The sequence below is a fragment of the Orcinus orca genome, chromosome 2, assembly GCF_937001465.1.
Source record: "Orcinus orca chromosome 2, mOrcOrc1.1, whole genome shotgun sequence".
In the NCBI taxonomy this organism is placed as follows: domain Eukaryota; kingdom Metazoa; phylum Chordata; class Mammalia; order Artiodactyla; family Delphinidae; genus Orcinus; species Orcinus orca.
This window is the reverse complement of record NC_064560.1, coordinates 94,391,725-94,405,497: the sequence shown is the minus strand read 5'-3', so window position 1 is coordinate 94,405,497 and position 13,773 is coordinate 94,391,725. Positions and strand designations below refer to the sequence as shown.

General features: G+C 39.9%; 1 protein-coding gene across 10 annotated transcripts in view; it reads left to right on the top strand.

Moving 5' to 3' along the window:
* ZNF609 (zinc finger protein 609) overlaps positions 1 to 13,773 on the top strand; it is a 237,744-nt gene that overhangs the window by 9,218 nt on the left and 214,753 nt on the right. For 6 of the 10 annotated variants that reach the window (XM_049705881.1, XM_049705880.1, XM_033437131.2 and 3 more), the window contains exon 2: positions 3,866 to 3,946. The exons of the other annotated variants lie outside the window; for them this stretch is intronic. The gene's annotated coding sequence lies outside the window, so the exon portion shown is untranslated. The remainder of the gene's footprint in view (positions 1 to 3,865; positions 3,947 to 13,773) is intronic. 10 annotated transcript variants of the gene reach the window in all.

Below are 13,773 nucleotides of genomic sequence, written 5' to 3'. Positions count from 1 at the left end.
AGGCAGAACTCCAGATCCAACAGGGCTGATTTTTCATGGTTCTCTTGCTGTTTGTTCTTGGATCAGAGTCCCAGAAATAAGAGATGGCAAATACCTATTAGGTCATATCTAATCCATCACTCAGGACCAAACCTGCGATCTTTCTCTTGTCTCTGTGAGAATTTTTTCTTTCTTTCTTTTGCAGGTGAGAGCTGTCTGATGCCAGGCAAGCTCTGAAACTGCCTTCTTTTTATTGTGCTCTCTGGTCATTAGTGTCAGGCCAGCGTTGCTCCCTTGGATTTTTATTCTTATCCCATTTTCAGGATTACTTGCTCCCAGCAAAATCTCCACCCTCTTCAACTTCAGTCCTCTCTTCTTCTTTTTCTTTTTTTTTTGATTAATTAATTAATTTATTTATTTTTGGTTGAGTTGGGTCTTTGTTGCCGTGCGGGGCTTCTCATTGCGGAGCACGGGCTCTAGGCATGCGGGCTTCGGTAGTCGCAGCACGCGGGCTCAGTAGTTGCGGCTCCCGGGCTCTAGAGCGCAGGCTCAGTAGTTGTGGCGCACAGGCTTAGTTGCCCCGCGGCATGTGGGATCCTCCTGGACCAGGGCTCAAACCCGTGTCTCCTGCATAGGCAGGCAGACTCTTAACCACTGTGCCCAGGGAAGCCCCCAGTCCTCTCCTCTTGATTGTTGGCACCACGTTTGTGGGTTCCTTTTGTACCATCAAGTTATCTATGCCAGAAGTTACCACTTTTCAGACCTTTGCCACAAGAGTCAGTGTGGCATTCTCTTAAGGAGTTGCATTTGATGGAGCACAGGACACAAGTCCGAGCAGGTGGTAATTAATAAAATGGCTCAGAAAATATGTGCGAGGTTGTGCCCTTAAGAAAGCCCTGTACTGTATGAACAAATGTTCCTTCTTTCTGTTTGAATTGGGGTACTTCCTATTCTAACCCTTTGTTCTCTTTAGATGGATGAATTTTATTTTTGTGTGGCTTAGTTACAGTTAGTTATTTTCTGATTTAATAGTGTAAAATGTTTATTTGCTAATATAGCTTTTCAAAGCATAGAGGAAAAAGCACAGAATTGCGAGTCATAAAGCCCAGATCCTGATCACTGTTTTGCCTCTGACTAGCCGTGACTTGTGCTAGTCACTCCTATGTTTTCATTTTCCTTATCTGTAAAGTGAGCATATTAGACATGATCATCTCTAAAGGCTCCATATAGTGTTGAATTTTATGCTATCAAGATTATGATGAAAGAATGGGACAAAAATGATTGATGGTTGACATAAGTGGGCAGTTTTTTATTATTGTGTCAGTATTCAGAAGGGCAAATAAGTGCAGCCTTAGTTCCTGGGGGCTTGACTCTCACTCCTCTTTGATATGTTTATAAAGTTTATGCTGTGCCTTTTTTTTAATGAAGTTATCTTCTTTTGGAGAGTCTTGTACCTTCATTCTGCAGGTTCACCAGTTTGTCAAATATACCTTTTTCTAGCCTTCTCAAGCCATAGGAGTGGGGATCAGAAAGCTGTACAAAAAGAACCTCAGCTTGGGAGAAAGAAATCAAACCTGAAAGGGTTTGCCTGATATCATTAAGAAGTAATTTTGTGTATTCAGTCAGTAATCTAAGATCTTTAAATCTCTTATATCTGAAATCTTGAGCCAAGGGACTGATTTTGGAGGTGGGTTGGGCATTTTTCCATTTTTGTCCAGTTAGTGGAAAACCTACTTTGAATTAACTTCTTGGGATTGAATAAGAGTTGCCCACTGTTTTGTTTACAAAATAAAAGTGTTATTTTTAATGATCAAAATGCAAAATCTGGGGCTTCCCTGGTGGCGCAGTGGTTGAGAGTCCGCCTGCCGATGCAGGGGACACGGGTTCGTGCCCCGGTCCGGAAAGATCCCATATGCCGTGGAGCGGCTAGGCCCGTGAGCCATGGCCACTGAGCCTGCGTGTCCGGAGCCTGTGCTCCTCAGTGGGAGAGGCCACAACAGTGAGAGGCCCACGTACCGCAAAAAAAAAAAAAGCAAAATCTGGCAGTTTGAGCAACAAGGGGGATCTCTGAAATACCCCCTGAAAGGGACTGAGCAAATTAAAGTTGATGGGTGACTTTAGGAACTTTGAAATTGGTAGTACAGTTGACCCTTGAACAACACAGCTGTTGGGGCACCCCCCCTCCCCTAGGGAAGTAAAAAATCCTCATATAACTTTACAGTTGGCCTTCCAGTATCCAGGGTTCCAACCAACTGCAGGTTGTGTAGTACTGTAGTACGTATTTATTGAAAAAAATCCAGATATAAGTGGACCTAAATTACAGTTCAAATCCATGTTGTTCAAGGGTTAACTGTGATGTTAGAAAATCTTTGCTTTCAAGCAGTTTAAAGGAATAAAATTGTATAACCTAGTTGTTAATTCCCCAAGTTAGGATTTTTATCAGTATTTTCCAGTTAGTTTTTGGATTTGGAACTTCCAATAGCAGCTGTTTATTGAATGTTAAGAAGATGATGGTCTTTTAGTCTTTCTTTTTGGGGAATGTGTTTAACATGGCAAAATCACATGTTTAATCTACCTTTGAACATTGGAAGAAGCATTCACTCTTCTTAAATTTGTACTTAAAACATCCATCTGTCTGTGATAGAAAAATTCAGTGGGAGGAACTATTGTTTATTTTGGACTCATAAAATGTCCTGGGAGTGTTTTGCTTTATTCCAGCCATCTGTAGCACATTACTAATTTTCAGGTAATCTAAAGGTTATTTTGAGAAGTGTTCCACTTGCATGAGATTTTTTAAAGATTTGTATTAGAAATATAAGTGGCTTTTGTAGATAGATTTTTTTTTTTTTTTAAGTGTCAAGTGAAGGGTTTTGAATTGGAAAGTGACCAGTGCCATGCAACCCTTGGAAATCAAACCACACCATGATTGAAATCCAGGTCTGGCAGTTAGGCCACGTTGCCTGCTGGTACTGCACTGCATGCTGATACAACATTGCATGTTGGTACCTGTAGTTTCTTAGGCTGCAGTTCAGTATTTATAGAGTAAGGCAGCAGTGTCTGCTCTGTTCTATGTACAGAGTAAAGCCAGAGGGCTTTTGGTATGTTATCAGAGTGTTCCTAGTAACATTCCTACGTAAGCACTTTGGGTTTGGTTAAGATGAACTTTTATTCATGTGAGCAGAAGTGAATGTTCAAGAATGTCCGTTGTAAACTTCAGTTACAAATTCTGAGGTTTGGTGTGAAACTCAGCAAGAATGGTATCAGAAATGGAACTATAGAGAAATTGGAATTGTGAGGCTCATGGGGTCTATGAATCTGAAAGGTATAGTGAGAAGGGGGAAATTGTTTTTCTACTTGGTATTTGCTTTTGAATGTACCTCCAGTCCATCATTTCTGAAACTTGCTTACCCTTTTCTCCCCTAAGCATTACAGTTCTTCCAGTTGCCGTGGCACAAGACTTTGGGTTCATATTTGGTTCTTTGTGTCTTCCTTACCACCTCATCTGATCATTAACCAAGTTTGAATCATTCTAGATACTTTTATCATTTAGCTTCACCTTTTCACCTGACCTAGTTCAGGTCTTCATCTGTATATTATTGTAGTAACCTCATGGTTAATGCTTCTTTCTGTATTACATACTACATACTACTGCAATATTATTATAGTTTTTATTTATTTATTTAGTGAATACAGACATCCCTTGTCTTACTGTGCTTCGCGGATACCGTGTATTTTACAAATTAAAGGTTTGTGGCAAGCCTGTGTCGAGCAAGTCTATTGGCACCATTTTTCCAGCAACATTTGTTCACTTCATGTCTCTGTGTCACAATATTTCTCTAATTCTTACAGTATTTTAAACTTTTTCATTATTATTATATTTGTTAAGGTGATCTGTGATCAGTGATCTTTGATGTTACTACTGTGACTTGCTGAAGGCTCAGATGATGGTTAGCATTTTAAAATTAAGGTATGTACATTATTTTTTAAGACATAATGCTATTGCACACTTAATAGACTACAGTATATAATAAACATAACTTTTACATACACTGGGAAACCAAAAAATTTGTGTGACTTGCTTTACTGTGATATTTGCTTTATTGTGGTGGTCTGGAACCGAACCTGTAATATCCCCAAGGTATGCCTGTATTTATTGAGCACTTATGTGCCAGGCTAGACATCATCTCTGTCCTTTCTGGACTTACACATCTAGTTGAGGAAACTAGCAATCATTTAATGAATGTATGATTATGAGCTGAAGTGCTTTGAAAGGAAAGAATTTATTTCTAGAAGAATATGTAGCAAGGAATCCCAGTGTAGACTTTTAATTTATTTATTTATTTATTTATTTTTGGCTGTGTTGGGTCTTCGTTTCTGTGCGAGGGCTTTCTCTAGTTGTGGTGAGTGGGGGCCACTCTTCATCGCGGTGCACAGGCCTCTCACTGTCGCGGCCTCTCTTGTTGCGGAGTACAGGATCCAGATGCGCAGGCTCAGTAGTTGTGGCTCACGGGCCTTGTTGCTCCGCGGCATGTGGGATCTTCCCAGACCAGGGCTTGAACCCGTGTCCCCTGCATTGGCAGGCAGACTGTCAACCACTGCGCCACCAGGGAAGCCCCCAGTGTAGACTTTTAAAAACACAGTTCTGATTATTTCACTTCTTGCTGAAAACTTTTAAGGACTCCTTACTGCCTATATAGGCCAGCACTCAAGATCCTCTATGATCTGACCAACCCTGGCCTTCAGTCTTATTTCTTTCTCTTTTTCCAGCCATTCCTTCCGCTTACCCTGCATTTTTCAGTCTCAACACCTTAGTTTTTTTCTTTTCTTTTTTGTTGGAATGCCCTTCCCTGCTCCAAGGCATTCAGCTTTAAATCTGACCCTTCCTTCAACCTACCAAAAAATTTCATCTCCCTCCTGAAGACTTTCTTAACTTTCGTCTTCCCACCCGCCTATATCTCCAGAATTGATTTTGTATTCCTCTGTATCTCTTTAACTCTTTGCTAGGATCTCTGTTATAGCACTGTATCACACCTTGACTTTAATCATATGTGAATATATTTTTTTCCCTACCTTATTCTAAACTCCTAAGAGACCTGAGTCTCCTGTTTCCCATGGCTTCCACCCCAGTGCTTTGAATATAACTTTATGTGTAATGCTTGCTGAATTGAATTGGAATTTGATTTTTGAAAACAGAAACTTCTAGTGATTGTTTTTTCAGACCTTCTTTTATGTTAAGGTAACTTGCATTTAACACATTTTATCCCAAACTGAATAACCTAGGAACAAGGCACAGACAGTGAAAGCCTTTAGAAATCCTTCAGACTCAAGGACAAGCATTTGTGCCCTTTAGTGCCTGCAGCAGTACTGTGGTTCCATATATCCTAGCTGATGGAAGACTTGAGGGGAAGGGGAGAGGTAGTACATGGCAGACAGAAGCAATGTAGGTCAGTCACGGGAACCAGACTGATTCTGTTAGAGGAATATAGGCATGGTTGGGCCCTCTGGGTATTGTTGACCTCCAAGAGGTCTTTTTAGTTTTTCTTATTTACTTCCTTCGTTCCATAAATATTTATTGGATTCCTGCCATATGTGAGGTCCTGTCCTAGCTGCTTAGGATCTATCAGTGAACAAAATAGACAAAAAAATCCCAACCCCATGGATCTTGTCTTTTAACAAAAGGAAATATAAATAAGGATAATAAATAATTATATAGTGTAAAGAGGGTGATAAATAATGTGGGAAAAAATAGAACAGAGTAAGGGAGATTAGGAGTATGGAGGAAGGATAGGTGGGGGAGGTAGGAAGGTTGCAGCTGTTTTTTTTTTTTTTTTTTGTGGACATGCAGGCTCAGCGGCCATGGCTCACGGGCCCAGCCGCTCCGCGGCATGTGGGATCTTCCCAGACCGGGGCACAAACCCGTGTCCCCTGCATTGGCAGGCGGACTCTCAACCACTATGCCACCAGGGAAGCCCTAGGTTGCAGCTTTAAATAAGATGGTCAGAGTAGACATCTTTGAGAATTGTGATGGTAGTGTGTTACTGGTTTGTTAGGCACTTCCCTGAGGGTGCTGAATACTCTTCTGCCCAGAAGAGAGATAGAGGCACTGTCTGCAGTTGTTCCAAAGGGTCTAGCTGACAGTGAGGCGGAAAAATGTTCTTTTTTCTTGGCTGCTTCCCTGGCTGGCATTCCTGGAAGTTAATCATGGTGAAAACTGCAGTCATGTCTGGAAGACACCAAGGGTAGAACTGGAGGCCTTGTAGCCAGTTCCTGAGGAGTGGGATTTACTCTTCTGTTGATTGGCCCTTGGGTGCCTAGAGTAATGGGTGAGTTAGGCCTCTGAGTTTTCTACTTCCTCAGTGGGAAAAGCCCATTATCGTGACCTTCCCTCTTCTAGTGAGACCTCAGCAACTTTGTTTGGGGTAGCTCATTAAAAATAAGTTTTCAGGGACTGTACACTTTGCTCCCAGCCTAAAAATTGAATTTTAAGGTTTGTGGTATTTCGACTTCCTCTCAATGCATAGCTAGCTATGTTCTGGAAGTCTCAGTACCTAATTCATTAGCCTGAGGATGAAGATGTCTTATGATGTCTAGATGCTCTCTTGTTTGACTTGTGTTTTGTAAATTTTCTTATAGTTTCCTTGCTTGCTCTTTACTAACCCTTCTACTACTTCATTATTTTTCCTGTTGCCTCTTCCCTTTTTCTTTACTTTAAGCTGATAGGAAACAGAAATCCCTTAGGCCGTTTTGGTAATTGGCTCCAAGCTAAAATTCCTACCTAATGTATGAGAGATGTCTTATTTCTGTCCTTGGGTTGTGTAGAATGCAGCTTATAGACATCAAGCTCTCAGCACATTTGTTATATTGTATGCTATTTGAGGTAGCTGAGAGGTGCAGGATACCTGTACACTCTATTTTTAGTTATTTATATCATCATCTTGTGCAGTTGCAGTGCACAAGGAGACCTATTTGCCATTCTGAAAAAATGTGCTATTTTGATATAAAATTTTAGAATAAAGGTTCTCAATGAACTTGGGGTCGATGCTAAGAAAAATCTGTTAACTTTTAGGCAGATACGGTTGTAATGTTAGGTGAGCCTCTGGGCAGATTTCACATTGCTTTTCTTTGTCAGGATTTGCTGTATATCAGACTTGAAGTCATACTTCCTCACCACATACACTCAAGTGGTACAGTAACATATTACCGATATTATGAAGTTTAAAACCAGTGTCTGTTAATTCAAGTGTGTGTTGTTTTTTTCCTCTAGTGGTTAAAAGGGTTTCAGTTTAACTGACCAAGTTGTTTGCTTTATTAGTAAAAATGCTTTAACGTTGCTTAGTTTGCTAGTGATAATTGCTTTTTTAGTAGTAGTGTTTCTGTGGTTTGTATTAGTAGGCCCTTCCAGTCCTAACAGAGCTAGAAATCCTGGCAGTGTGGATTTCACATGAGTTCCATAACACTACCTGGCAAAGAGGGGAATGCAGGACAGTGTCTGGTAATATTCTTTTTCTTATGGAGCCTTCCTATAAGAAAGAAATTCAGTTTTAACAAGATTACATTGGAGTAGGTAATATAACAGTGACATTTTCTTCCAACAACAAGTCTATAATATATTTTACCTGAATTTGTGATCTGAAGCATTAGATTTGTTTTAAAGTGTTACATAAACATGATGAGTGCCATTTCTGTCATCCTCATATAATTTTTTCCCTTCTCCTTTCTTGGTAGGCAAAATAATGATACAGTGGTTTAATTCACATCTCAGATACTTGATGGAAGGAAACTAATTGTTGAAATATGGTGCTGCTAGGCTCTGCACTTCATAGGAATGATACAGGTTGCAAGGGATTAAATTTTTATAAGGATCGAAATCCTTACTTAAATAAGAATGTCACAGCCCTAATCACAATAATGTGGCTGAGTTGAAACTGTTAAAGGAGATTGGAGAAGCTGCAGAATTAGGCCAGATAATAATAATGTGGGGTTTATTTACTTATACATAGATTAGTTAAATACTTTATTGACAGCAAATGTGAAGATGTGGTTTTGAGTAAGATAAACTACTTCACACAGTTGGCAGTTTTAGATCCCATAAAGCAAAGAAATAACCTGGATTTTGCTTTGAGGAACAAACAAGAATTGATAAACTTTTCTGTAGGTCAACACTATTTAATAGTAATCATAATCTTGATTAAGCTCAACATTCTTCAGGGAGAGCAGGAATAAAATCTATCATATGGGGATTCATTTTTAAGAAATTGAGCTGCAATCAAGTATGTACAGTAGGAAAAGTGGAAAGATTTTAAAAAACAACCCACCAGAAGTTTAAAGACTTAAAAGCCATTTTATTAGAAAGCAAGGGATTAAAAGGACTGTGCAAAACAGATGGTCACTTGGCATAGTCTCAGAGGTTGTGGAGAGGAAAAAAGCATCTTTAAAAAAAATTTTTAAACATTTTCAATCAAGACCAAAGAAGCCCACAAAGTGATGGTGGTTAGTCACACGTGCTGCCTAGAAATTAGGTGAAAGAAGAAAAGATGAATTAGTTAAGCTCTTTGCTCAACTGATGGTAAGAGTTTATGTTTGTTTTTGCTTTTTTAAGAAGACATGTTAAAAATGGAAAGGCAACTAGAAAATTGTAAGACTGCTTGATTATGATATGAAAGATTCATTCAGGGATGAAGATGTTGGAGAATTTCCACTTCTGTTTTTCCCACTTCCCAAGCAGTTTAAAGCTTCCGGTCAAATGATGATAAATGCTTAACTTTAAAAAAAAATTAGGGCACGAATTAATCTTTTTTAATGCATAGAAAGCACGGAAAAATGTACAGAAGTCCCTGGAGTTATCCCAGAAATGGTAATATTTATTTAGTCTTTCCAATACATTTTTTTCCTAGCTGCCTAGGCTTTTCTTGATCATATCAGTAAATTTGATGAGATTAAACCTATCTACCCAAGAATTGAGAAAGAATTCAAGGATAAACTGTAACTCTTAGTGAAAGTATATCACTTCATGTTTTAAGTGGCATGGTCATTACAGTAAGGGACTAGTGTAGATATGTGGTTCTGTCCGTAGAAGGGTTTGGAGGTGGAGGAAATAAAATCTATATTAGAAAATTGAAAAATGTAAATTAAAGATTGAGATAACTTGGTATCATTCATATCATTTACTGGGGCCAAGGCGATGGGTTAGTTTATATAAGGAGAAGTCACAAATGACAAATCATTGACAGTTGTGTGTGGACAGAGTTGTTACCAGTGGACATTGTTTAGTTTTGTTTTTTTTTTTGCGGTACGCGGACCTCTCACTGTTGTGGCCTCTCCCGTTGTGGAGCACAGGCTCTGGACGGGCTGGCTCAGCGGCCATGGCTCACGGGCCCAGCCGCTCCATGGCATGTGGGATCTTCCTGGACTGGGGCACGAAACCCGTGTCCCCTGCATCGGCAGGCAGACTCCCAACCACTGCACCAGGGAAGCCCTAGGTTTTTTTTAAAAATATTTATTTATTTGGCTGTGCCGGGTCTTAGTTGCGGCATGTAGGATCTTCGTTGCAGCTTGCGGGATCTAGTTCCCTGACAAGGGATCGAACCCAGGCCTCCTGCATTGGGAGCGTAGAGTCTTAACCACTGGGCCAGCAGGGAAGTCCTGACACTGTTTAGTTTTAAAAGACTTTTTGTTAAAGTCAGGCCAAAGGCTATTTAAAAACTTTAGTCTTGGAAAGGGAGAAAATGTTTTGTTGTGCATTAGCAAACTGACTTTCTGACAGTAAACACTTCTGTGTAGGTCCACAGTCTCTTCTCTGCCGTTCTAAAACCCCAAAGTTCTGAAAGCTGAAAGATTTTTTGTAAGGTAGGCACAAACCTGACTTCAGCTAATGAGGCTATTTATAACCTTTTTTGGTGGTGGTTCTATTTCAAGTAAATATTTATTCATTTTGTTGTAAGAATATTAATGAGTTTCTTGTCAGGGTGCTGTTCCAGTTTCTACTGAGAGTATTAAACTGTGTATGGTATACTAATTATCTCAGCTTTTTATAGGTGAAATAACTGAGGCTCAAATAAGTGCAGTGACTTGCCCAAGATTCTTACACATCTAAGGGGGAATAAAGAGTAGACTTGAGCTTTTGCTACCTCCTCCTTTGTTTTGTTTTGTTTTGTTTTTTTTCCATTGTACTGTGCTGGTTTCTCATGACTTTACCTCCAGAAACCATCTTGATAAGTTCTTCTAGGTGGAAGGGTTTAAGTAGTGACACTCATTTTATTTGACGTTTTAATAAATGTTTTACAAAAGTGACATATTCAGGCTTTCTCATGACATTAAGCTCTTTCAAGTACTTAGGTTCCCAAATTGTTCAAGATTATACTTCCGAAATATCTTGGCTGTGTGTGGGGAATGAAAACTAGAAGATGAGCTTCAGTGTGCATAGTATTACATTTAAAAGAGGCAGAAAGTCCAGGGGACTTCCCTGGTGGTGCAGTGGTTAAGAACCCGCTTGCCAATGCAGGGGACACGGGTTCGAGCCCTGGTCTGGGAAGATCCCACATGCCATGGAGCAACTAAGCCCATGCACCACAACTTTTGAGCCTGCACTCTAGAGCCCACGAGCCACAACTACTGAGTCTGCGCACCTAGAGCCGGTGCTCCGCAACAAGAGAAGCCACCACAATGAGAAGCCCACGCACCGCAATGAAGAGTAACCCCCGCTCGCCGCAACTGGAGAAAGCCTGCGCACAGCAACGAAGACCTAATGCAGCCAAAAAATAAATAAATAAATAAGAGGCAGAAAGTCCAAACCACTTTGTTAGCATGAGTAACTTCTAGCTAACAATTATAGCCCCCAAAGGAGACTAGAAATCTTGGTAAGCTATCCCTCAAAAAATTAGCTCAGTGTGCTGCCAGGGAAATGCTAGGCGTCATTAGGAAGAGAACTAAAGAAAGATAAAAATAAACTTCCCTCTATACAAAACCAAGGTTTGTCTTTGTTTGTGTTACTGTGCATTCTTTGCATCCCTAAGAAATATGGGATGACCAAATGAGATGAAGAGCTGGTGACCAAATGAGATGAAAGCTTTAATGAAGACATGTAAAATGAAAAAAAAAATCTTCAGCTTTTAAAGACAGAGGGAGTATTGTCAAACCCTATCAGGCGATGAGAAGAACATATAGACTTGTTCACCAGTTCTTAGGATCCTGTATTGGATAGAGAGCACCTTTTCAAATTAGAAATGAATTTAGCTTAATTATTGGGTTGCTCTTATCAATAGTAAATAAATAAAATTTGTTAACACTAGAGGTAATAGAAATTTAAAAAAGGGTCTAGGGCTTCCCTGGTGGCGCAGTGGTTGAGAGTCCGCCTGCCGATGCAGGGGACACAGGTTCGTGCCCTGGTCCAGGAAGATCCCACATGCCGCAGAGCGGCTGGGCCCGTGAGCCATGGCCGCTGAGCCTGCGTGTCCGGAGACTGTGCTCCGCAGCGGGAGAGCCACAGCAGTGAGAGGCCCGCATACCGCAAAAAAGAAAGGGGGGTCTAGAAGGTTTTCTTGTGTTTTTTTTAAATTAAAACTTCTTATTTTAAGATAATTGTAGGAGTCTCATGCAGTTGTAAGCATAATACAAAGGAATCCCTTGTACCCTTTACCCAGTTTCCCTCAGTGGTAATGTCATGCAAGTATAGTACAGTGTCACAACCAGATATTGACATTGATACAATCCACCCAGCTTGTTCACATTTCCCCAGTTTTACTTGTACCCATTTATGAGTGTGTATATTTAGTCCTATGCAATTTTATTACCACCAGTCAAGATACAGAACAGTTCCATCACCACCAAGGTATCTCACATTGCCCTTTTATAGCCACACCTGCCTCTTTCTGCTACCCCTCTTCCTATCTCATAAGATTTTTGATAAATTATTGGATTAATATATTTTATAATAACCTGTCAAGGGGATCCAGTAATATTTGGGGGAGTGTATCCTTAACTTTTTATAAAATTATTTTATTTTTTAATTTATTTTTTCAGCATTCCAGTTTACTGTATTTATTGTAATGGAGTAATGACCCCTTTAAAAATCAGTGTCCATTGATGGACAGGAAGTAACTATTACAATGAAACTAAAATATTTGAATGTTACAAATGAAAAATAAAATTAAATATACAATCTCTGTCTGAATAGGAATTGCTTTATGCTTTCTTAGAACTTTGCATCTATTTCTTTTTAATTAATTATATGGAACTATAATAACCATATAAAGTTATTTTAAAATGTTTTATTTATCAGATTAATACATGTACTTTTTTGTTTTTGTCTTCCCATGAACTTTATATTAAAAATCAAATAGTAGTATGGCTTTTAATGAAAATCAGTAATCCACTGTTTACCCCTTCCCATCACCAAGTCTCACTCCCACTAGGCACCTGCTTTAAAATTTTCAGTCTTTTTCTTGTATTTACTCCCATATTTCTAAGTAATAAATAATATACACTCCTATTGCCCTCCCCTTCTTATCAAGTCAAATGTTTGGTTTCATCAGTATCCATTATTTATTGTGTTAAGTAAATATTTATTATTGAACCATTTAGTATACTACTATTATGTTTGTTTGGTTTTTTACATTTTAGTTTGGCTGCATCGGGTCTTAGTTGTGGCACGTGGGATCTTTCATTGCAGCATGCTGGATCTTTTGTTGCGGTGCGCAGGCTTCTCTCTAGTTCTGGCATGCGGGTTTTCTCTTCTCTAGTTGTGGCATATGGGTTTTTTCTCTTCTCTAGTGTGGTGCGCAGGCTCCAGGGCACGTGGGCTCTGTAGTTTGCGGCATGCAGGCTCTCTAGTTGAGGCGCGTGAGCTCAGTAGTTGTGGCGCACGGGCTTAGTTGCCCCACGGCATGTGGGATCTTAGTTCCCCGACCAGGGATCAAACCCGCGTCCCCTGCACTGGAAGGCGGATTCTTTACCATTGGACCACCAGGGAAGTCCCCTGTTATGTTTTCTTATACAACTTATGTTTTTTTCCAGGATTTAATATCATTAAGTACCTCACTGTTTTTGGTTTGTTGTTATTAATTCTTTCAGACTCTCCAACAGATCTATAAATTTCCTCACAATATAGTCAAACACATGGTAATCCTTAAATGTAGTTCCCTTCCTTCCTCCCTCCCTTCCTTCCTTCCTTCCTTCCTTCCTTCCTTCCTTCCATCCTTCCATCCTTCCTTCCTTCCTTCCCTCCCTCCCTCCCTCCCTCCCTCCCTCCCTCCCTCCCTTCTTTCCATCCCCCTAACTATCCTGTGGGGATTGATGGTGTGAATCTCTTTTACCGTGATCACATAAAATGCTATTTTAGGACCAGGACCATGATCCAGTAATACAGTCCTTTTATTCATAGGTGTTTACTATTTTACCTTTTTTTTTAATATAATGTGCATATGATAAAGTGCATAAAGTACACCAATCTTAAGTGTACAGCACAGTTTTTACATGTGTATATAGCCATATAGCTACCATCCAGCTCAAGATAATAGAACACTTCCAGCACCCACAAGGTTCCCTCATGCTTCTTTCCGCTCAGTCACCTCCTCCCAGACATGACCACTTTCCTGACTTCTGTCACCTTTGATTCATAGATGTTTAAAATGTGCTAACTGAACGTTTTAAGTCTGATAGAATGTATCATACATTTAAGTACGAGGCTTCCAAGGGATTGGTTATGTCCAGAACTCCTGATTTGTCGGCTAGCCCTATTTTGGGTAGCAGCTATGCATGGATGAGACTGAAGGCTGAGAATACTCCAGAGCAGTTAGG